Genomic DNA, 24,287 nt, shown 5'->3' with positions numbered 1-24,287 from the left:
GATGCTGTGCCCCATCGCTCGTGCGGCGACTACAACGTTCAAACTCACTTAAGTCTTGAAAACATGCCATTGCAGAAGCAGTAACCGATCTAGCAACTGCACCAGACACTTGTTGCCTTATACAGGAGTGTATTGTGAACTATATGTGAACTACTACATGATATCTGCAAAAGTTGTTCGCTATAATCCCCAAGTGAATCAGTGTACAAGAAGTTTCACTGTTGAGGAACACAGACAGAGAAAAAACTCTCAACACAAACACACTAGCTGCATAATGTGAATATAGTGCCTATACTTAGCAACAAAGGAGATTTGTCTTGCTATTGGATAACGGTATGTATACTTGACACTTTGAATGTCCATCAGTTTTCGCTACTTCACTTTCATTTGCCACTAAGACATGGCAGTCACGTTAGAGAAAGGCATTATACCACCTTGAGCACCATGCTAAAACACGAATCCACATATAACGATGTCAAACTACAGAAATCTCACTGTCGCCTAAATCTCCACAATCGATTATTATTGCCGGCCGGGGTGGCCGAGCGGTTCTAGGCGCTACAGTCTGGAACCGCTCGACCACTACGGTCGCAGGTTCGAATCCTGCCTCGGGCATGGACGTGTGTGATGTCCTTAGGTTAGTTAGGTTTAAGTAGTTCTAAGTTCTAGGGGACTGATGACCTCAGAAGTTAAGCCCCATAGTGCTCAGAGCCATTTTTCCATTTTTAATACCACTCTTAATATAAAATAAAAATGTGAGCAAATTCGTTAAACAGTTAATGTTTAATAGTTCTATGTATTTCCAATCCAGATAGAAAACCTGACAGTTCAACTCCGTGAGGACTGCTAGGTAGTTTATTCATTTCTGTTTCGTTTTTGTTTTGATAACGATGCTCCTTTCTGTTAAGTGCTGATATTGTTGTGTCACATACTCACGGGGCGTTCTCCTTGGTCATTCACGATGCTCTGTATACATCTGACACAACACATCCATGTTTGACACTTACACTAGCCAGTGGCATTCTGATGTGATGACGGTAATTTTTTGACAACCCTTCACCACAGGATACTGCTCTTCAACTGAGTATCGCAACAGACTTGTGATTGGATTCAGCACAACCCTGCAGACTGAACTCAACCCGTTGTTCTTAACGGAACAAAATCCAAAGTTCGTAACAGTAAGTTTTGGAGTACCATGTGGCAGGTTTATGGAGCCGTTACTGCTTGCAATTAATATTTATTATCGAAGAGATGAGGTAGGTGACTTTGTGAGGTGGTTCGTGGATGAAGCTTTCCAATAGAAACGTTGCGACGCCAGAAGTCTGTAGCCAAATAAACAGAGACTGTCAGTTGACCTTGAACGTAAACAGATGTAACCTACTGTACATACAAAGCCGAAGAGCTCCGTTACCATTCGACTGCATTATTGGCGAAAGATCACATCAAACAATAACTAAAGTAAAATGCATACGAATAGGTATCCGAAGCACCCTACAGTGGAATGCCCACATAAAGCAAATTGTAAAAACAATTAAGATGAGCTGCAATATTGTAAACAAGTATATACAGAGTGGTCCATTGATAGTGACGAGGCAAAATATCTCGCGAAATAAGCATCAAACGAAAAAACTACAAAGAACGAAACTCGTCTAGCTTGAAAGGGGAAACCAGATGGCGCTGCCATAGGTCAAACGGATATCAACTGCGTTTTTTAAAATAGGAACACCCATTTTTACTACATATTAGTGTAGTACGTAAAGATATACTTTTTTCGCTTTGTGATAGATGGCGCTGTAATAGTCACAAACGTATAAGTACGTGGTATCACGTAACATTCCGCTAGTGCGGAAGGTATTTGCTTCGTGATACATTACCCGTGTTAAAATGGACCGTTTACCAATTGGGGTGGCCGAGTGGTTCTAGGCGCTTCAGTCTGGAACCGCGCGACCGCTACGGTTGCAGGTTCGAATCCTGCCTCGGGCATGGATGTCTGTGATGTCCTTAGGTTAGTTAGGTTTAAGTACTTCTAAGTTCTATGGAACTCATGACCTCAGATGTTAAGTCCCATCGGGCTCAGAGCCATTTGAACCAATTGCGGAAAAGGTCTATATCATGTTGATGTATGGCTATGGTGATCAAAATGCCCAACGGGCGTGTGCTATGTGTGCTGCTCGGTATCCTGGACGACATCATCCAAGTGTCCGGACCGTTCGCCGGATAAATACGTTATTTAAGGTAACAGAAAGTGTTCAGCCACATGTGAAACGTCAACCACGATCTGCAACAAATGATGATGCCCAAGTAGGTGTTTTAGTTGCTGTCGCGGCTAATCCGCACATCAGTAGCAGACAAAGTGCGCGAGGATCGGGAATTTCAAGAACGTCGGTGTTGAGAATGCTACATCAACATCGATTGCACCCGTACCATATTTCTATGCACCAGGAATTGCATGGCGACGACTTTGAACGTCGTATACAGTTCAGCCACAGGGCACAAGAGAAATTACGGGACGATGACAGATTTTTTTCACGCGTTCTTTTAGCGACGAAGCGTCATTCACCAACAGCGGTCACGTAAAGCGGCATAAAATCCACTAATAGGCGACGGAAAATGGAATGTCCACGATGGCTGCGACAATTGGAACATCAGCGACCTTGGCGGGTTAATGTATGGTGCGGCACTATGGGAGGAAGGATAATTGGCCCCCATTTTATCGATGGCAATCTAAATGGTGCAATGTATGCTGATTTCGTACGTAATGTTCTACCGATGTTACTACAAGATGTTTCACTGCGTGACAGAATGGCAATGTACTTCCAACATGATGGATGTCCGGCACATAGCTCGCGTACGGCTGAAGCGGTATTGAACAGCATATTTCATGACAGGTGGATTGGTCGTCGGAGCACCATACCATGGCCCGCACGTTCACCGGATCTGACGTCCCTGGATTTCTTACTGTGGGGAAAGTTGAAGGATATTTGCTATCGTGATCCACCGACAACGCCTGACAACATTCGTCAGCGCATTGTCAATGCATGTGCGAACATTACGGAAGGCGAACTACTCGCTGTTGAGAGGAATGTCGTTACACGTATTGCCAAATGCATTGATGTTGACGGATATCATTTTCAGCATTTATTGCATTATGTGGTATTTACGGGTAATCACGCTGTAACAGCATGCGTTCTCAGAAATGATAAGTTCACAAAGGTACATGTATCACATTGGAACAACTGAAATAAAATGTTCAAAATGCCTACGTTCTGTATTTTAATTTAAAAAACCTACCTGCTACCAACTGTTTGTCTAAAATTGTGAGCCATATGTTTGTGACTATTACAGCGCCAACTATCACAAAGCGAAAATGTGGTCCAACTAAAACATTCATATTTCTTTACGTACTACGCGAATACGTAATAAAAATGGGAGTTCCTAATAAAAAAATGCAGTTGATATCCGTTTGACCTATAGCAGTGCCATCTAGCGGGCCAACAATAGCGCCATCTGGTTTCCAGTTAGACGAGTTTCGTTCTTTGCAGTATTTTTAGTTTGACGCTTATTTCGCGAGATATTTGGCTCGGTTACGATCAGTGGACCACCCTGCATATTAGGACCCACTAATGTATTAGGTGCTGGGTGTACATGTATCATGTAGTTTGAAGAATAAATAATTTTTTTTTAATTGTGAGAACAACAGATGCCATATTTAGATTCATTGCGAGACTCTTAAGAAAATATAACTTATGCACAAAAGAAGGAGCCTGCGAAATATTTGTACGACCTTATCTATTGTACTGGTCGTCAGTCTTGGATTATTTTCAGGGAGAATCAATGGAAGAGCTGTGAAAACTCCGACAAAGAGCGGTGTGTTTCGTCACGGGGTCGTAAGGTGACGCGAAAACGTTCCGAAGGCCCTCGTAAGTGTTAGCGCAGAAGTAATTTACTACAGAGACGTTCACTGTTAAAATTCTGAGAGCATTTACTCCAAGAAGAGTTTGTCTACGTCTTAGCATCCTCCAATACTCATCTCGCGAAATGACTATGACGAGAAAATCTGAGAAATTAGAGCACGTGTGGGGTTAATCGAAAGTTGTCTTTCCCACTTAGTGAAAGAAGGGAGGGAGAATATGGAAAGTGGTACCAGACAACATAAAACAGTATAAAGGCTGTTCAGTAATTTCCGTTTCAAACATCTTGGACTCCCAGAGGATAGTAAGTACACAGTATTTAGAATAGGAACCCATGTCTGGAAACGGACCGTTTCCGTGCTACAGCCGTTCTAATCATGTTTTCTAGGTAGGTTTGCAACAGGGTAGTCACAGTGGGAAGGGCTACTTAATTCGGATTGTGTGATCTCATTTGACGTGTTTCCTAGCTCTCTCACCTGGTTCGAGCCTCATTCACGTGTCTGTGAGTGTTAGAGGTGGTACAGAGTGTTGGAGGTGGTACGGATGTAGTTATAGGTCACCCCTATCATACCAGACGGTGATGGGAAAAACATCCGTTGCACAAGCAATTACTCGGGTACTCGCTGACGAGTTCTCAACGTGATTCATTACAGCCTCTTCCAATTCTCGTGTAGTCCTTGGAGCACATAGTGCCACCTGCTGACGGCGGGGGTACGCTTTTCTCGAAGCAGTTGCGTAATTTTGGTGAAAAGTGCATGTGATGCAGTCGGACTCTGCGCAGAAAGATATTGATAAAGACGACGAGCAGCTCTTCCCTTACCGTGAGCTTCACCATACAGAAGAATCATGTCGGTGTATGCTAAAAACGTGTACTCCACCATGTTGCCCTGACACTCACAGACACGTGAATGAGGCCCTAATCTGGTCCGAGAGGAACGATAGACGTCAAATGACATTTGCTAATCCGACGTAAGCACCTCCCACCATGACCACCCTGTTGCCAACCTACCTAGCAAACAAGTTTTAGAACGGCTGCAGCTCGGAAACATTACGTTTTCAGCCATGGGCTCCCTATCGAAACATTATGGTCTCACTCTCCTCTTCAAGTCCTAGAAGATTTTAACGGAAATTTCCGAACATCCTGTTGATAGGTACTTAAGTTATCAAGCAGTTACTTATTTCACTTGATTAGCATGTTATTCCACTAATAAACACGAGTACTTTGGTGTAAATTATGTATTGTCTTTACAACTCTGCCGTGAGTAACTTTTCCGTATACGATTAGTCGAGTTTTCTATCCGAAGTTCGTTTTGCGAATCCACATTTCGTGTGCCATGAGGTACCTGTTCTGCGTGATATCTCGTGTTGTTCAGCTTTTCTGTGACCCTCCGTGCTGGAATCAATACATCAGTCAACATCAATGCCGCATCGTCCCCCACACGTTCGATATTTCTCATTACCGAAAGTGTTGGGAATTCCACACGCACGACGCACTATTCAGGAGAGATGACACAAGTGTTCTGCAAACATTGTATCGAGCGGGTGGGCAGCCATTTCTCAAAATTTAATCAACGAAACCTTTTCTACTCCATATTCAAGTAGACTAACGTGTTACGTCATCACGAGGAATCGTCCTGAGGATTAGTGCGACTTGCCGACAAAATGAATCTGCATGTAGTAGTTTCGGATTTTCCACACAATACAAGATGTGATAAGAAGAAGCTTTATCCGTTACTCCAAAACAGTCTAATGACTGCCTGCATAATATTAGACACTCCATGTCTGATTTTACAACTAATGGTAGCACTTTTCCGCATTTAATCATCAAACCAACGTAAGTAATTAAATAAAGTATTCCTTTCATTGTACATTCTTCTACACATTTATCCCCCTGTATGGACAGATTGAAAGGACTCTTACATCTATACCGAGCGAGGTGGCGCAGTGGTTAGACACTGGACTCGCATTGGGAGGACGACGGTTCAATCCCGCGTCCGGCCATCCTGATTTAGGTTTTCCGTGATTTCCCTAAATCGCTCCAGGAAAATGCCGGGATGGTTCCTTTGAAAGGTCACGGCCGACTTCCTTCCCCATCCTTCCCTAATCCGATGAGACCGATGACCTCGTTGTCTGGTCTCCTTCCCCAAAACAACCCACCCAACCCAACTCTTACATCTATATACAATTCGACGGCTATCTTGCTATATGACGAGAGAAAAAGAATGAACTGCAGAGGATGAGTTACAGGCTGTGCAGATTAACAGGAAAAGTATCACTGGAATATGTCATTACATTTTTTTGTTTTTATTTTATCTGTTACAGTATCTCTGGTTTGGTACCCAGAAACAAAAACGGAATTCACAACTCGTACTACAATTTTATAAAAAAGAAAAAGAGAAAAACTTTTGATTAAGTACATGACAAAATAAATTCTAGATAAATTGTACTAATATAATCGCTACTTATCTTATAAAAGTCTCAAATTAACCTAATTCCAAATGAATACGATCACCTGATCCGGGTAGCATTATGCAGTACGTTTGTTCCACCAAAGCATAATTTGTGCCCTGGTTTACGTAACACATTCTGCTGATTCCCCGATGCATTGCCCATCATTATAGTACAGCACACATCTTCTTCCTGTATAACAACCACTTTGTTGTACTTACTTAGAGTGGTGTACTTACTTAGAGTGGTACGTTTTACACGTTTTGTGGACGATAACTTCTCGGTATGAGCTCACACGTTGCGTCCAACACGAGGCTCCCTCACGGGGCTCTTTGTTTACACCAACTCTCGCAGGCTCCTTCCACAATGTGAAAGCGCTCTCATTTTCGATTTATATCTGAAACTAGTAGGGATCGGTGACTTAGAGCGACCCGCAAAGTATTGTCATTTCACTCGCATGCGCCCATATTGCAAATGTTATACAGCCTGTAGTACATTACTACTTACAGCTATACACTACTCTGAAAGAGGGATAACAGATATTTAGTATAGTGGTTTAAAACTGAGAAATGATAAGGACAACATCGTTCTTTGATGCACTTCAGAGCACGTTTAACGCCTTTTTTTTCGAGATGTAACTTAATCTGTTTCTCCTACAACGAAGCGTATCTTACAAGAAGCGTCTGCGATCTCAGATATGTAATACCTGCTGTTTCTCTTTGACGGTATCTTGAGTACCACAGATACTGTTTTTCCTGTCCCAGGGTCCTGTTGATGTCACCACACTTACGATGGTTCAGCCTGGTAACTTCTTGTGCCAGATACAACTCCCAGTTTACGTTGTGACACCTTTTCAGATAATCTGATTAGTACTTCATATAATACACTGTCCTTCAGTATATTACGAACAATATTATATCTTCCAGAATGAGATTTTCACTCTGCAGCGGAGTGTGCGCTGATATGAAACTTCCTGGCAGATTAAAACTGTGTGCCCGACCGAGACTCGAACTCGGGACCTTTGCCTTTCGCGGGCAAGTGCTCTACCAACTGAGCTACCGAAGCACGACTCACGCCCGGTACTCACAGCTTTACTTCTGCCAGTACCTCGTCTCCTACCTTCCAAACTTTACAGAAGCTCTCCTGCGAACCTTGCAGAACTAGCACTCCTGAAAGAAAGGATATTGCGGAGACATGGCTTAGCCACAGCCTGGGGGATGTTTCCAGAATGAGATTTTCACTCTGCAGCGGAGTGTGCGCTGATATGAAACTTCCTGGCAGATTAAAACTGTGTGCCCGACCGAGACTGGCAGAAGTAAAGCTGTGAGTACCGGGCGTGAGTCGTGCTTCGGTAGCTCAGTTGGTAGAGCACTTGCCCGCGAAAGGCAAAGGTCCCGAGTTCGAGTCTCGGTCGGGCACACAGTTTTAATCTGCCAGGAAGTTTAATATTATATCTTTTTAGTTACCTCTCGTCATCTGTGGTATTGGTATGTATATTACACTCCCTGAGAGCGCGTTCAAGACTACCTGTCAACACATATATACAAAAGTCATTTTCCCGCCTATTTATCTTTTTCAGGTAGACGGCGTATGGGTCATGTTCACTCATAAAGTGAACCAAATGTTTTGACGGGTAAACATCGCTATGTACAATATTACTTCACTACTAGGAAACATTTCATACATAGTTCTCTCAGGAACGCCGGCTTTCCGTGCACCTTGCCACTGTATTAATAATTTATTGCTTATTTTCGACTTTCTAATTGGGCATACTGCTACAGGGACTTTAACATTATATCTGTCCCTTTTTTAAGCCTATACGCTCCATGTCTGTAACCTACGTTATAGCCCACTGGCTACATGTCAAGAGTAATGCAAAGAACGTATCTTGGTATCGTTCGATATGCTTCACTGAATCATAACAATATACCTTCATATTACCTGGTCGGTGTTATCCTGAATCTTTGGGTCATACGCAGGATTTATATTATGTGATGTCTGCTAAACTGTATTCATGATATATACTTGTTATTTGTACACTCAGTCTAAATTTATTTTGTGCTATATTGATATTCCTTTGCATCACAACGACTGCTTCATTGCTGACTAATTTTGCCTTTCGTCTAGTATGATCCGCAGGTACCTGCCGGTAAGTATTGTAATTACTGGTTTATTACAAAGAATGACATTTACTCCGGGGAAAATAATCAAACATGAAATCTTGTTCTGAAATCGTGCACGACTTTGTACACGAGGACGAACTACAAGCGGTAATTCCTGATTTTGGGAAATGATGCCATGTGTTTAAATGGATTTATATTGAATTGGTTATGCGTAAATGGGGAGAGTTGCACAGAAGATATTAACGTGGAGAGCTACATCAAACAGTGTGAGGACATAAGATCATATAAACATCAACATTATCAACTCTATACCAAAAGTTTCTAACTGATTTAGAAACAAAACAAATGATTTATGAGAACCAATCTTTTAACAAAGCTATCTCCTCATGCATCTCAGTAAAGCTGATACGCCTACAAAAACGTTACTTTCACATACATACTTCTAAACGAGGCACTCAAATACAAACGAGACAGACGGAAAATACCTAAGTGAATTGCTTTTATTTCAAAAGTAATCGCCGTTCCGGTTACTACATTTAACCGCTGTGGGACAAGACGATCAATACATTCTTTGAAAAATGTTTGCAGCTGCATATGGAATCAAGATTATAATGGGGCGTGCACCTCTACTTCCAAAGGAAATAGACCGTCAAGAATGTATTCCTTCAATGCCCTAAAAACAAGGATATCGCAAGGGGAGAGGTTGGGACTGTATGGACGATGGGAAGGGGTTTCTAAGCGACTCTTCTGCTGAATAGTCAAAGCAATCTTGTCAACTTGTGAAAGTGGGTCTCTCAGTATATAAGATCATAAAGCGAACAATACTAGTATATTCAGGCCGGCCGGGAGTTCAGAGTTCTAGGGGACTGATTACCTCAGAAGTTAAGTCCCATAGTGCTCAGAGCCATTTGAATTTGTGTACTCGTAGAGCGTTTGAAATCCTTATCGTGTGGGCAGGACGCCAGACATGAAATGAATTTTGATACCTGCTGCCAGGTTCGTAATAGGTCGCCACAACCGATATGAAACCTCAATATAGACACGAAAGAGAGTAAAATGGGGATTTTAGGAAATAAAGTGGCAGTGTTCACGCCGAATACTCTTGGGTAAATTTGCAGAGCTGTAACTCAAGGAATATTTCATGACGGTTCCTCTGCCTCCACCGCGTATAAGCGAATAAAATTAATGAGATTAGGTAGTGAACAAGTACAAAAAGTAACTTTCCCCTCGCGCTATCTGCAATCGGAGTAGAAGTGAAAATAGGAAATATCGGAAAAAATTAGAATTTATGTTGTACTGCACGGTGGCTTTCGGATCGTTTGTGTTGGTAGCTGTGGACAGCAGTCCGGTAATGTGCTAACCACATGATATTGCCATCCAATGACGGCTTAGGCAAGCGGTCAAATGTCAGTGGTGCCACGGAGAAAATCGTCTGTACTGCGAACTCCTCACTCATTCGAAACACAGTTTTAATTAACTACTTAAAAAGTTATTTCTCTGTAACATGCATTTCACTAACTGCTTTCCATTTCTGTCATATCTGTTCCTTAGCTGAAGCGGTATAGAGGATTTTTAGGGAGAACACCTACGTATATCATGAAGTGATGGTACATGTCATTCTGGACGGAAAATATCTCATGAACGTACGCTATGGTTTCCGAGTTGCGAATTGTTCTGAATGGTAATACGAGATGTGATAATATAGAATACCCTTATTTGTTGCTCTAAGTTAGTTTCCATTTACAATCCACACACAAAAGGCTTGTTACGGAGAGTAGGAAATAAATCACAAGTAAAATTGTGTTAATTTACTACTGCCGTTGGCGTCGTTCCCCTTTCCTGCCAGCTTCAAAATACGAAACGCAACAAGTGAGGTAGGGCGGTGCCTGATTCCTCGCACAACCATCCAGCATTAGCTTTACTAAAGTGTCCCAATACTACACCAGAGGAATGCTGAGAAATTTCCTTTTAAGCAGGAGCAGCAGGTTTTCTTCCCCGTTCATGTCCACTTATAGTTCCTGTCCTGCTACCTGCGTAACTACCTCGACATTGGGATTCCGTCGAACTCAAGTCTTTCTATCTTGCATTCGGAAACCCTTGAGAATGGGGCACATTTTTATCAAACCTTTTTCCTTTCACGTGTATTCTTACACGGGCAGGCAGGACATTTGTCTGCGTCCAACCTGCGATATAAAGTCGCGCAGAAGGCCTTCCATCATTATTTGAATACAGAGGGTGCCTTGACGAAACCTTCTCTCGTTCCATTCGCGTGTTTGCGTTGAATTTCCTTCAGGTTTCGATTATCCTGTTTTCGATTAGTGTTACTCTCATCATCTTCTGGCAAAGTCTTGTACTTATGCGTTGTCCCAAATTGCTACACAATGTTTGAAGTTTAATAACGGAAGAATTATTGGCGATAACCTGATCCCATTGCGATTATGTGGTGCTCTTGTCACTAATTTCTGTAGGCACTCATTTGTTTTTGTTTTTTGTTTAATAAGTTGCTAGTAACTGCACGTAAATAACAAGATGGATGGAATATTGTTCATGGTGCAAAGAAAGTGGATTTGCAACTGTTATTGTAAATGTGAAAATACGAATGAAGTGCAGAGACGTTGCAAGGCAGAGTTTGATACTATGCCACCATCGTGTGTAACATTAACGAAATTACGCGAAAAACTTGAGAGGGAAGGCAGTGTGTGTGTTCTGAAGAAGGAACATTGTGGCAGGAAGAAATCAGTAGTGGACGAAAGATCAGTGGCCGCCAGTCTTTAATTAGATTCCCAAAGAAGACCATCGGCAAGCTCAGCGTGATTCATGTGTAAGCAAATCAAATATTCAACGCATTTTAAAGCAAGCAAAGCAGAAAACCTACATTCCCAGGTTGCTTCACGCGATACATCAGGACCATCTGCAAAGGCACCTCTAATATTGTCAACGGATTTGGGGTAATAAACATATCGCTAATATCTAATGAGGTCTAATGAGGCGACATTTAAATTGAATGGAACCATCAAAACGCCATACATGTGTGCACAGGGAAAGAGACAATACACGTGTTAAGGAAGAACAAGCTGTTAAGTTTCCTGGGTTATCAGTGTAGTGTGGTATGTCTGTCAGAGGAATTGTAGGGCCATTGTTCTCTTTTGGGGAACAGTGACAGGTGTAAAGTACCTTATGGTTTTGCATGAACCAACTGTACCAGCTTTAGACTAACTGAAACGAAATAAAGAATTGTCAACAAGCTGATGCAATGTCGCATTACCATCGTGACGAACGAGAATACCTGGATGAAACATTCGTTGAGAGGTGGACTGTCCGATGAGAAAGTGTTGGGCTTCCATCCATATCTCTCAATCTGACACCGTTAGGCCTCTTTCTGCTAGCAACTCAGGTGGACACCGCCTACGCCGCAAAACCACATATGCAAGGTGACTTGAGAGAGGCCATTCGAATGGCAATCAAAACACACGTGCGTCGATCTGTTACGCAGAGTTGCAGACGCTTTATTGCGACGATGGAAGATATTTTGCACATCTTTAACGGTGGTGACCAGTATTTTCTGTTATTTTTGTTTGAGTTATTAAAGTTCACTCGAAGTAAATCCCTTTTAGGGACACAGGGTGTCTCACCTAACTCTGCCACCTCAAATATCTCTGGAACAACAATAGATATACAAAAACGGTTTTCACCAGCATGAACGTACGGCAGGGGCTTAGGAAACCAAATACTATGCTAAATTTTAAAACGTAAACAAATACTGTTTTCAACACAAATTTGTGTATTTTTAAATGGACACCCCCTATTATTTCGTATGCAATCAGTAACATGAAAAATCACAAAAATAACGGCGTCGGTTGCATCGCCATAGGTCAACTACATCCCGAGAGATTGCGAAGCGAAGTTGACGCTTGAAATAAATGAACTGCGCAGCTAGCGCACGTCCTGAGGCTCAAGCGTGCACCTCATGCTGCCTGTTTGTCAGGGGCTCACACAGTGGGAAGCTATGCACAATCCACAAAAATAAACAAGTGACACTTCCAACGCAAAGTTACGTTTTTCAAATCGTAGATGTATGGTTATTCTAGCGAAATGACAACTAGAGCTACAATTAGAGATAACACACTTGAATTCACTTTTCTAAGCACATTTACTAGTGCCCTGTCGCCCAGAGAAACTGTGTTGTTGCGTATTACATCAAGCATAGAAAAGACACCCACATCTTGACCAAGGAAACTGTGTCACGTTAACATATGTTCGAAGTGCCCTCCGTTTGCATCAATAAACGTCTGCAGACGGGTAACGACAGTGTGTTGCACAGCTTGTAGAGTTTCTACAGATATTGCCGCACATGCCGCAGTAATACGATGTTGCATATCCTCTACTGTCGTTGGGGGATCTTGGTACACTCTGTCTCTCACTGCGCCCCAGAGAAAGAACTCTAATTGCGTCAAGTCGGGGGACCGTGCTGGCCATCACACAGTACCTGCCCGCACCATCCAACTATTTGGATAAGTCGCATCTAGAATGTCTCTGACAACTTTTGCATTGTGTGCGGGACATCCATCATTGATAGACGAGTTTCCAGTGCAAGATCCTGTGTGAGGAGCGCTACTGTGTGTTGAAGAATATAGCTGTCCATTCTTTGTTCCACGGTAAAAATAGGGATCTACAATACAGTTAGCAATGATACCGCTCAAAACATTGACGCTCCACTATCGTTGATGAGCCACGTGGCGAATACAATGGGGATTTTGCAAGGACCAGTAGTGCATGTTCCGCAGATTTACATTACCATGATTCGTAAATGAAGCCTCGCCCGTAAACAACGTATTGCTTAGGAATACTGGTTTACCTAGCAACTGATGAAGTTCAAAACGACAAATGCAATGCGAGATTCAAAGTCATTCCCATACAGTTCTTGGTGCAGTGAGATATGGAACGGATGAAACCGATGCCGATGCAAGATTCTGCACATACTACTGCGGCTTATTCCTACACCTCGTGCAATTTCTCGACACCCACCTGAGGATTGTGCGTCACAGCAGCCAGACAAGCAATTTCGTTTCCATTTCCAGACTCTGGCGTTGTACGTCGACGTTTTGTGGGAGCCCAGCTTCCTGTTTCCGTGAGTGTCTAGCAGATGTTGCCAATGGTTCGACGTGACGGACACCGCCGATCTGGGTAGCATTCAGCATAAAGTGTCACAACTGCGGTTGCATTTCTGTGACATTCGCCATAAATTAAAATAGTATCTAGATTTTCTTCATTACTGAAGGCCAGCATATCAACTAGATGACGGTAAATGTAACAAGCCACAAGAAAACCGGTTTTAAAGTGGCAACGTATGCGAATTATGTTACGGTATGAGAATAGTTTAGCGGACCAGTTTAGGAGACACTTGTACACTGAAGGTAGAGCTTGCCGTGGTGATACTGGTATGTTTACAGCAGGATACAGGCTCCAGTGCAGGTGACCCCTGCTCTGAGCACAGTACTACATGCGATGCACAAAGTCAGAAACTGTGACGCAGCTGCTTTCCTTTACAAGCCACATATTTCAAAACTTATCAGGCTTAGAAACGTGAAACGAAGTGTGTTAGCGCTTGTAGCACTTGTACCTCTAGATGTCCTTTCGCAACAATAAACATTATGCAGAGGACATATATCATTGTGATACCACATTAGTTGACTCATTATAAGAGGTGGACCAGTTCAAGTAAGGTAGAGCTCAAGAAGGAGCTAACCTATCCCCTTTAGGAGTGCCGTCAATAAAATATGAGCCAATGATGCGTTGTCATACAATACCACACCATACATTAAGACTCCACTGACGTAGTATGTCAATCACATCACGATTACCGGCAGAGTGAGGTGCACGCTTGAGTCTCAGGACGTGCGCTAGCTGCGCCCTTCATTTATTTCAAACATCAACTTCGCTTCGCAAATTCTAGGGATGTAATAGACGTATTGCGATGCAACCAACGCCATTATTTTTGTGATTTTTCATGCTACTGATAGGAGCTGAGAAGTTTGTGGGACAAAAGTTGCATGATACAACGGGGCCATAATATGACGTTGTTTTTTTATCGCTAGGTGCGGAAAATAAGTATCAGAAAAGAAGTACCAAACTATATCATCCCATTTAAGAAAACAAAGTTGACCTCCATATCTCTGAAGCGACCCCACCTAGCAACAAGAAGCCAGCGTCATATTATGGCCTCCGTTGTCCCATGCAACTTTTGTCCCACATCATCTGCAGAACGAGGTATCAGGCAAAAGTTGGTATCTCAACGTGGTACCACAGACGGAAAGCAATCTCTGTCCAAGCGTACTGTCACTCACCCACTCTCTATGTAATCAGCGATCAGTCGTAACCATCGGATAGGACGAAATTATCGTCGTAGTACAGATTCGGCTGCGTGCAAATAGAAGAGTTAATCTGAACTTTATATCAGTTAAACAGTTTACCTATAATGTGAAACTGTTATTCCATAGCCGGCCGCGGTGGTCTCGCGGTTCTAGGCGCTCAGTCCGGACCGCGTGACTGCTACGGTCGCAGGTTCGAATCCTGCCTCGGGCACGGATGTGTGTGATGTCCTTAGGTTAGTTAGGTTTAAGTAGTTCAAGTTCTAGGGGACTGATGACCATAGATGTTAAGTCCCATAGTGCTCAGAGCCATTTTTTGTTATTCCGTAATGAAGGACTAAATGTCGTAGCTGTCAGAGCCAACATCAGATACATGTCACGATAAATATTAACCACGTTAAAGTTTTAATAAATTACTAATAATTTATTAGCATGCTGCAGTATCCGCTCGACCTCCTCCTGAATTAGATTTACTACAACATACAGGGTGTTTCTGTAAGAGCGTGCAAAAATGTAACTGAACGTAGAGGATTCTCCACTAAACAATTGGAGGTGGGGAAACAGGAGTCGGAGACGTCAGTTTAAAGACATTACTGTGTACTGTTTTATTTACATTATTTAACTACAAATACCATCCTTGACGCAATGAACGTACCGTGTGTACTCTGTCCTACAAAATGTGATGAAACTAAGGGACATCAACCTCAACGCAAGTATGACATCGGTGAACAAGATTCTGACGCACATCGCTGGTGTGTTTCGAATCACATCAGAGGCAGCTACAATTCTGTCAACTAATTGCATCTCCGTATCCACTGGGATCTCATTCACAAGTGACTTTAGATAATCAATGGGGTTCAGGTCAGGTGACCTCGCAGGCCACGGAATAGAAATTCCCTTCCAATCCAGCGATCATGAAATACGGTACCCATACTGCTCCATCGTATTGTAGTATTGTACTGTAGGTTTGTGAAAAGCACTGAGTAATGAATGGCTCTGTCGTTGATTCATAGCACAATCTGTCAGGTAACAATGTAGATACGATACAACAGAGCTACACTAAGGAAATGTAAAGTAATTCCTGGTAATCAAAGTAGGCTTCCTTGTTTCCTTACAGGAAATGAATTTCAAAAAGTGTTCAAATGTGTGTGAATTCTTATGGGACTTAACTGCTAAGGTCATCAGTCCTTAAGCTTACACATTACTTGTTGTGTACATAGTTCTGCGTAGTCAGCGCGTACACAACTTTCCCACTAGAGTGCGCCCCGCTAAGCACAACAGCGCAGGCACAGCGCTCGTCCGTCTCCGAACTGTGAGATGGCGCTGTCTTAGAGACGGACCAAATTCTGCTTCCGCCGATCCGCGTATTAATATGTAACGCGGCCAATGAGATTGCTGCTAACGTAGAACCTTTTCTCCTCGCGGATCACGTTTGCTCAGTGATACCTGAAAGCGCGAGGTATTATAACGAGTGTACAGACCTCCGATTAGTCAGTCTGCATTTATCTGCAACAGTCTGTACCAGTGTGCATTAGTCTGTACTAGTCTATAGTCAAGTTTCAGTCTGCACCTACTAAGATTACCATATTCCTGTACATAACCATGAAGATAAATGAATAGACACTTTGTCAAGTATCAGAGATGTGTGAGAATAAGATTAACGTACCAAGACCAAAGGAACTTCAGACTGTCAATTGTAAATAGCATCCAGAACCCAGTTAAGTAAATTTATGCTTGTTATTATTTTAATAAATATTTGTGAAAATTAATCAAGTTCTGTTTAAAGTTGGTCACTGTCAATCTGCTACTCTAAGCGTGCAAGTGGCATTTCTATCGTCTGACCTAACGGCAGAAGATAAACACGCCACGATAAGACCACAAGACATATTGCTGACACTCGCCTACTTCGTTAGAGCGAAAAGTCAAATAATCTGATGGTGTGTGTACCGGAGGTCTTACAGTACGCACACCACACTACTTAACCTAAATTATCCTAAGGACAAACACACACACCCATGCCTGAGGGAGGACTCGAACCTCCGCCGGGACCAGCCGCACAGTCCAGTCCACGACTGCCGCGCCCAGACCGCTTTTTTTTTTTTTTTTTGGGACCGTTGGGCAAAGTGGGCAGGGGTCGAAACCTGAGGCCTGGCCACAGTGTACCCCTCACCACCACCGAGCCTGTGGTGCTTAGGGAAGTGGGGGAAACAGGAATCAACAGTAGTGGAAGGCGTTGTTATTTATTTATTTGCATGTGTTTTTGTAAGATTCACTAATAGCATGAAATTATGGGAACACATATGCGAAAGAGAAAAGAAATATAAATTCTGGTTAAAGAAAAAGAAAGGGGAAAAAAAGCAAAAAGAAATAAAATCCGCGCAAGCTGCAACGCGCTCTCCCATCCGCGGAGGTCAGAAGTAGAATAGATCGTAGGCGGTTGAAACTCAGACACCGCCGGGGGAGGAGGGGTGGGTGCCCTCTGAGCCAGGCACCCCCCAACTCAGTGGAAGTCTAACAAATACCGCTCGAAGATAGTTAGCAAATAATGTTCTGTAACGTGGCGTGTTTTCGAGAGCTGCATGGGCTGTTCGTAAATAGGTCCAGAAGTCGAGGCGGGATTTAGGTCTCTCATGAAAGAGATAGGCGACCGCCCACCCTTTGACCCACGTAATAGCATGACATTTGGCGGCGGGAAAATGTCGGTCCTCCGGGTATAGAAACATTCGAGGTTCGACTGTGTCTGGTGGCACCCGGAGATAGCAGGCAATGATTTGCTGCACGAAGCGCCATACATCTTGCGATGAGGCGCATGTCAGACGGTGTTCATCAGTGTCCAGTTGCTGGCAAAGGAGACAAAGAGGGGATTCTGACAAGCCAATGTTGTGCAGGCGCTGCTTCGTGGCGAATTTCCTGTTGACTATGTGATACCACAGTGCCCGAACTTTCGTAGGGAGGAAGGGCTGGTGGACGGTAGTCCACACTATGGGCCACTGGATGGAGGGGTGTTTGGTCTCCACCACATTCCGGGGAACACAGCGCAGCAACAGGCTGTAAAAATCCTTAGTCCTAGATGGGCGTGTATCTGGGAGACTGGTATGTATGTAACTGTAGTCGACGAAAAAGGTCGAAAAATGGGACAAATAAGGCACGATATGGCCGACAGACACCGGTGGTGAGGTGGAAGCAGGTAGGAGGACCTCAAGCAAGCTGCGTGTTAGAGATGTACCCCGGCCCGTCCACTGTTTTCTCATGTTACTCATGTACAAGGCGGCAGCTCGCATACGGACATTGACGAGCCCGACGCCACCATACCGTGAGGGCAGGGTAAGTGTCTCATAACGGACTTTAAACATTGAACCAGCCGTGAGATAATAGCCAAAAGCCGCCTGAAGGTTGCGCCGAATTGCAGTTGGTAGAGGGAGAACTTTTTTTTTTTTTTTTTAAAAAAAAAAAATATTCTTTATTTCCAATACATATTAATCATACAATGTAGCCCACTACCTTATGTGATTAGTGGGCCGTAATATGTACATTTATTCATCTTATTGCAGCTATTTTACGTATAACTTAGTAACTAGTTAGTTTAAGCGCTATGTGAGAACTACAATGGGCATAGTAATATGTTCTTAAGTACTAAGTGGTATCTTACTAATTATGGACTAGTCACTAAAGCCTGCAACGTTACAGTTGTGTCAGCTGAAATATAAACCTACTATAAGGCCTTGCTCATTGAGCTAACCCCAATGAGCGTGCCCCTGACACTGGGCAGGCCATGGTGTTAGTCGCTGCAGGTTCCTATAACTAAAGTCTATAAACTAGGTTCTACAACTAAACTTATCCTAGGGTCAAGTTTGGGTGCGTTGTCTAATCCAGTTTATAAGTATACCCCACTCCCCCAATCCCGAGCGCGGCGGATTCTCGACTGAAGAAGTCGGCCTTTCCTCGCTCAGGCGGTTCGGGAATAGAGCGCTGACTTCATCGGTATTTAAGGTGTCCTAGTAGGGTGCTAGTTCGGTTCTCGCAGATAGTCCCTTAAGACTTTCTGTGATACCGCGTTTGCCAGGTCGTTGATAGTCTGAAAAGTGTCGCGTTGTCTCAACAGTCTGAATGTGTCATTATGGGGTAGTTGGTCGCGTAACTCAGAGGCTACATCATTGAAAAGGGGGCACTCGTAGACTACATGGTCAGGAGTACCCTCCGGAACACCACATTCACACGCGGGTGTCGCCTTTCTTCCAAATCGACATAAGTATGTCGGATAAGGTCCATGGCCAGTGAGAAGATGAATCAGTCCCCTAGTTGGTTCGAAATACTTCATTTCCATTCTTTCTCTGACGTCTGGTAAGAAGTTGAAGGTTCTTCGCCCTGTTTCTTCGTTTTCCCATGAATGTTGCCACAGCTGATCCCCTCTTAGCCTGATCTCAACTTTATTTTCAGTCCTACTTCCTAAAATTTCTTCTATTTTATCCGCGTTCCCCTTTTTTGCCCAGTACCAGGCAGCCTGCTCCCGAATTTTGATATCTAAGGGGCAGAGTCCCATTATAACTAGTAGGGCCCCTCCTGGTGTGGTCCTGTAAGCCCCCGTTGATCTCATAATCATGTTTCTTTGTATTCTTCTCACTGTCATGGCGGGCACCACCCTCGTGAGCCTGTGTGCCCAGACACCAGAACCGTAACCCACTATGGAGGTGAGTATGCTGTTATGATATAGTTTGATAAGGTGTGGTGGGAGGTGGAAACGTTTATGTCCAATGGAGATGAGGTTGTTAAGTACTTGTAAGGCTCTTTGTGTTACGGTTTCAATGTGTCTGCCAAATGACCACCTTTCATCAATGATGATGCCCAGGTATCGAGTCTCACGTCGCCTGAGGACTGGCGAGCCCTCTATCCTAACTGTTGGGTTCCTGACTAGCTGTCCCTTTAGAAGGAGATATGTTGACTTAGTTGGTGAAATTGTCATTTTAGTTTTTCGGCACCAAAGTTGAAGTGTTCCTATTGCACGTTCTATTTTGGGTTCTATGTCTTCTCGGCTTCGGCCGCCAACCAGTAGGAGGAGGTCATCGGCGTAGGCTATCACCTCCAGCACGTCATCACTTTGCTGTAGTGTGTCTAATAGAGGTTCCATGTGGATGTCCCAAAACAGGGGACCTAATACGGAGCCCTGGGGACATCCCTTGGTAATTATTTTTGTTACCCTTGTGCTGGGGGATGATAGCCAGACCTCCCGATCCTCACAATAGCTCCTCAGACACCCATATAGCAGCCCTGGACACTCCTTCTCCCGTAAACAGGAGAAGAGCGAAGGCCACCACAGGTTGTCGAAGGCGCCACTTATGTCCACCATGATGCCGACAACGTACTTGTACGGGGTAGAGCCACAGACCTCAGCCGCCAGGGCGATTGCATCAGATGCTGATCGCCCAGGCCTGAAGCCGAATTGTCTGCTGCTCATCCCGCACAGCACTCGGTGCGCAGCCAGTCTGTCAGCCAGCAGTCTCTCTAGAATCTTCCCAAGCAGATCGAGCAGGCAGATTGGTCGGTATGATTTCGTTTCTGCTGGGTCCTTATCAGCTCCTTTCTTGATAATTACTACATTTGCCCTCTTCCAAATTCGAGGGAATTTTTGTTGCCTAAGACACTCGTTATAGAGATGAGTTAGAGGGGCGACAATCTGGGGAGCCAGAAACTGCACCACCTCCGCCACAATGCCATCTGGCCCGGGAGCTTTCCCTATCTTCAGGGATTTTATATGGGCAGCTACCTCCTCTTCAGAGAAGGGGTAGACTGCCGTGTTGTTTCCATAGTCATTGCTATTATAGTTCTCCCGCAGCTGCTGTTGTTCGTCTGTTTCTCCATCCGCTGTATCATCAGGCAGCAGGGACTGGAGAAGGACCTCAGCAGTTTCCTGCCAAGACTCCGTCATCCCATCCCCGCGCCTGACGGTTGAAAGCTCCATCGGAGAGCGGATTTTTTCCCGGACAAGCTTATAGGGAACTCCCCAAGGGTCTAAAGCAAGTTGATTTAGAACAAAGTGTTCCCAGCTTTCAGATCTGACCTCACGTAGGCGTCTTTGGAAATTTTCTTTCGCTTCCCGGTATTGTTGCAGCCGTCTTTGTCTTTCTAGCCAGACGACACTGCGCTGGTAGTGCCTCCTGAGCCGTCTGACAGACCGGCGCATCTCTTCCAGTTCAGCTGACCATGGTGACGGAGAAGCCGCCATGGCCTTCCTCCTAGTTGGAACGGCAGCCTTCACCGCTCGAGTTATTATCGTCACCAGTTCCTCAGCTCTGTTGTCTATGTCATAGTCCAGGTGTCCGTCACCTTCTGGTAGTGCAGGAATGTCGCACTCCCTAGCCAGCTTCTCCCAATCGGCTCTTGTGTAATTGTATTGCACCTCCCACCCCATGGTCCAGCAGCTCTCCCTGTTTCCCACACTGAAAGTAATGAGATTGTGGTCACTAGTGGTGGCGTTTTCTACCACTTTCCATTGTTGAATTAGGTGTGCCGCGTTAGGTGTAGTTAAGGTCACATCTATGTTTGTGCCTTGGCCACCTCCCGCCACGTATGTCGGAGGGTTTCCAGGCTTATTTGCCACCACTAGCTGCAAGGCCATGATGGCCTCTTCTGCCTTCTCACCATTAGGGTCTCTTGTGCCACTGTACCATAGGGGGGATTTGGCATTTATGTCGGCAGTTATAATCACTTTTCGCCCCCGCAACGCCGTGATAACTGTGGTAAGGTGTGTCAGGTGTATTTCAATGTCGTCCCCATACTGGAAGTACATATTTATTAGAATAATGTTACCAGATGGGGCTTGCAGCTCCACGACGTTGCAGTGGCTTGTAGTGAATTGCGTCAGAACTATGGCTCTTAAGATTTTGTTAGTGATAATTATTGCCGATCTTGGGTCTTCTCCTCTACTTATTACTTGCCATGTCGCGGCTGTAAAAACTAATTTTCCATTTAGGGAGTACGGCTCTTGCAGGCAGATCAGATCCAGTCTCCTCTCCTCCACTTCCTTTCGTAGCTCCTGCATCACAAGTCTGCTGTTATGGGCGTTAAGTTGTCCGATGGTGATTTTTGTCATTAGATTTTACGGAAAGTATGTATGGATTCTGTCATTTGGCCAGGTCTTGTTCCAGTCAAATGTGATACGTCCATTTGCTAAAACTGCTTGTTCATATATGTCGTTCAAGTCAAACTTTTCGCCACGTCTTTCAAAAACCTTTTTGAGTAAGTCTCGCAGGGCTCCAAAGTCAGTGGGGAGATTCACTGACTTAAGTTGGATTCTGTCTACAGCCTCCATTACCGAGAAGGTGACTCTCCTACCGTATTCATGTCCCACCCGGACCACGTGTCTTAAGGCAGTGGTCAGGGTAGTCGGCTGCTCCAATCTTGCTAACTGCATAGTGAATTCTAGGTTTGGGTAGACTCTGACTGGGTCAATGGGTGGCAATCTCACAACAGGATCTTTCATGTTTAGTTCGCAAGAGCTAGTTATTTTATTTTCCTGGAGTGGTTGGTTGATGTTCCCACTTGCTTCTGTTGGGATTGCCGCCGTCTCAGTTGCAGGATGCCATTGCCGTCGTTCTTTGGTCGGCGTTGTCTCCCGGCTTTGGGAGGAGGGAGACTTGACTTTGAGAGGATCAGTCTGAGTTCCTCTATCAGTTGTGGCAGATTCCGTTTGGGTACTCGCATCTTTGGTGGTAACTGAGGCGTCAGCGAGCGACCTCAGAAATATCTTAAAGGCACTTGCCCTCATGGCATCCCTCCTTCTTTTGCTCGGGGATTTTCTTTTGGGCATCCTGTTCGCTTTGACCTGATCAGCCATAGTCTATCCTAGATATAAGCCGTTGCTCTAAGAGTTTGTAGGTGGGGCAGTTTCGCCCAGTGGCGCCGCAAGGTTTTTTGCCCCTTCTTTTGCATGGGATGCAGACTGTTGCAACCCTACAGTCTTTGCGGACGTGTCCATCTTCCCCACATTTCGAGCAGACCGACCCCCTGGTACAGTGCCTCAGAACGTGGTCGAGGTCTCCGCAATTGTGGCAACGCGGTACCACAAGATAGTCGCGTGCATTTATGGCGTGGAAGCCAATATAGACTTTGCCCATTGTAGTTATTCTCTTCCACATCTGAGAGGAGACCTCGGCGACATGGTGAACCACGTCACGGTCCCGAGGCCCTGTTTTAAATTTCAGTTTAAAGTTTTCTTTGAATTCGTCTTCTGTCATTTCTTCGAAATTCTGAGCTTTTATGGTTTCGTGTAATTCCTCATTGTTCATAGTTGTTGCTACATCATAAAGGATGACCAACGGGTTTCTTTTCCTCGGTGTCTCACACTTTACCACCGAGTTTAGTTTGACGTTGTTTAGTAATTTAGTTTTGTCCTCTTCAGAGGCCACTTCTACAATTACTGAATTTTTACTTGGTTTGATCTTGTTTATCTTGATTTTGTCTTTTATTGGGTTGATCGTGGTGGTGAGCAGTTCCTGTATCTTTTTCACACTGGTGTCCTGACCGGGTAGGGTCCTTAGGAACACCGTTGTGTCTGTTCTTTTTGATACTTTGGCAATTGTGTCTCTGGTGGTTTGTGGCTTTGGTGGCGCTTGTGCGACCACTCCCGCCCAGGTCTTAGCCGGCTGTTTACGCAGTCTTTCATTTTCTTTCTGTAATTCTTCAACGCGGCCTTCGAGCTTGGCGTTGGCTATGGCCCATGCCGCCAGCTCATTTTTTATTGTTGTCAATGCCGCCTGGCTAATTTTGCCATTTTTTATATTTTGCTCGAGGAGCAAAGTAATTCTTGTATGTCTCTGTAGAACATTTTCCTCATTCGCCTGTCCTGACTCGTCCTGTGGAGCAGGTACAGGCAACACAGAAGCTCGCGATGGCGCACTAGAATCACTCGTTTCTGGTGTCTCCATGATTAACGAGTGATAAAAAGAGGTGGGAGCCCGTCTCTTGCCCCGGACCGGCTCCTCTGGCATGGGGGGGGGACTCATGCAGCTCGCCCACCGACCTCGCCCCTAGGTCAAGGGCACTCCAGAGCTGCAGCGTTCAGCGCGCCGTTGCCAGCGCACTGGTCCCCGTCGAAGGCCTCGTCGTCGACGATTTCACTCGACGCTCCTCGGCAAGTGCACCCCGCACTCCGGAGAGGCGGATGCACCCCTCGCCCTTCGCCGCCTACTAGCCCGAGTTTCCACCTGAAGGCCAAGGACCCACTCCTACTCAGGTGGTGGGTCGGTCCCCCAGTCGTTCGGCGGTCTGGGCCCATCTAACCTAGCCCAGGCGATGTCACCACCTCCTGGGTTTGGCAGAACACGCCCCGGTTAACCAGGGGCGCGGCGAAGCACCCTTGCCGACTCGCGCCGCGATCCCACGCCGACAAACGAGGTCGCCGGCATGCAGAGCACCTGCTGGTCTGTGCCCTGCGAACAGAA

Source organism: Schistocerca cancellata, chromosome 8 (assembly GCF_023864275.1).
Source record: "Schistocerca cancellata isolate TAMUIC-IGC-003103 chromosome 8, iqSchCanc2.1, whole genome shotgun sequence".
NCBI lineage: Eukaryota > Metazoa > Arthropoda > Insecta > Orthoptera > Acrididae > Schistocerca > Schistocerca cancellata.
Note: the sequence above shows the minus strand (reverse complement) of the source record.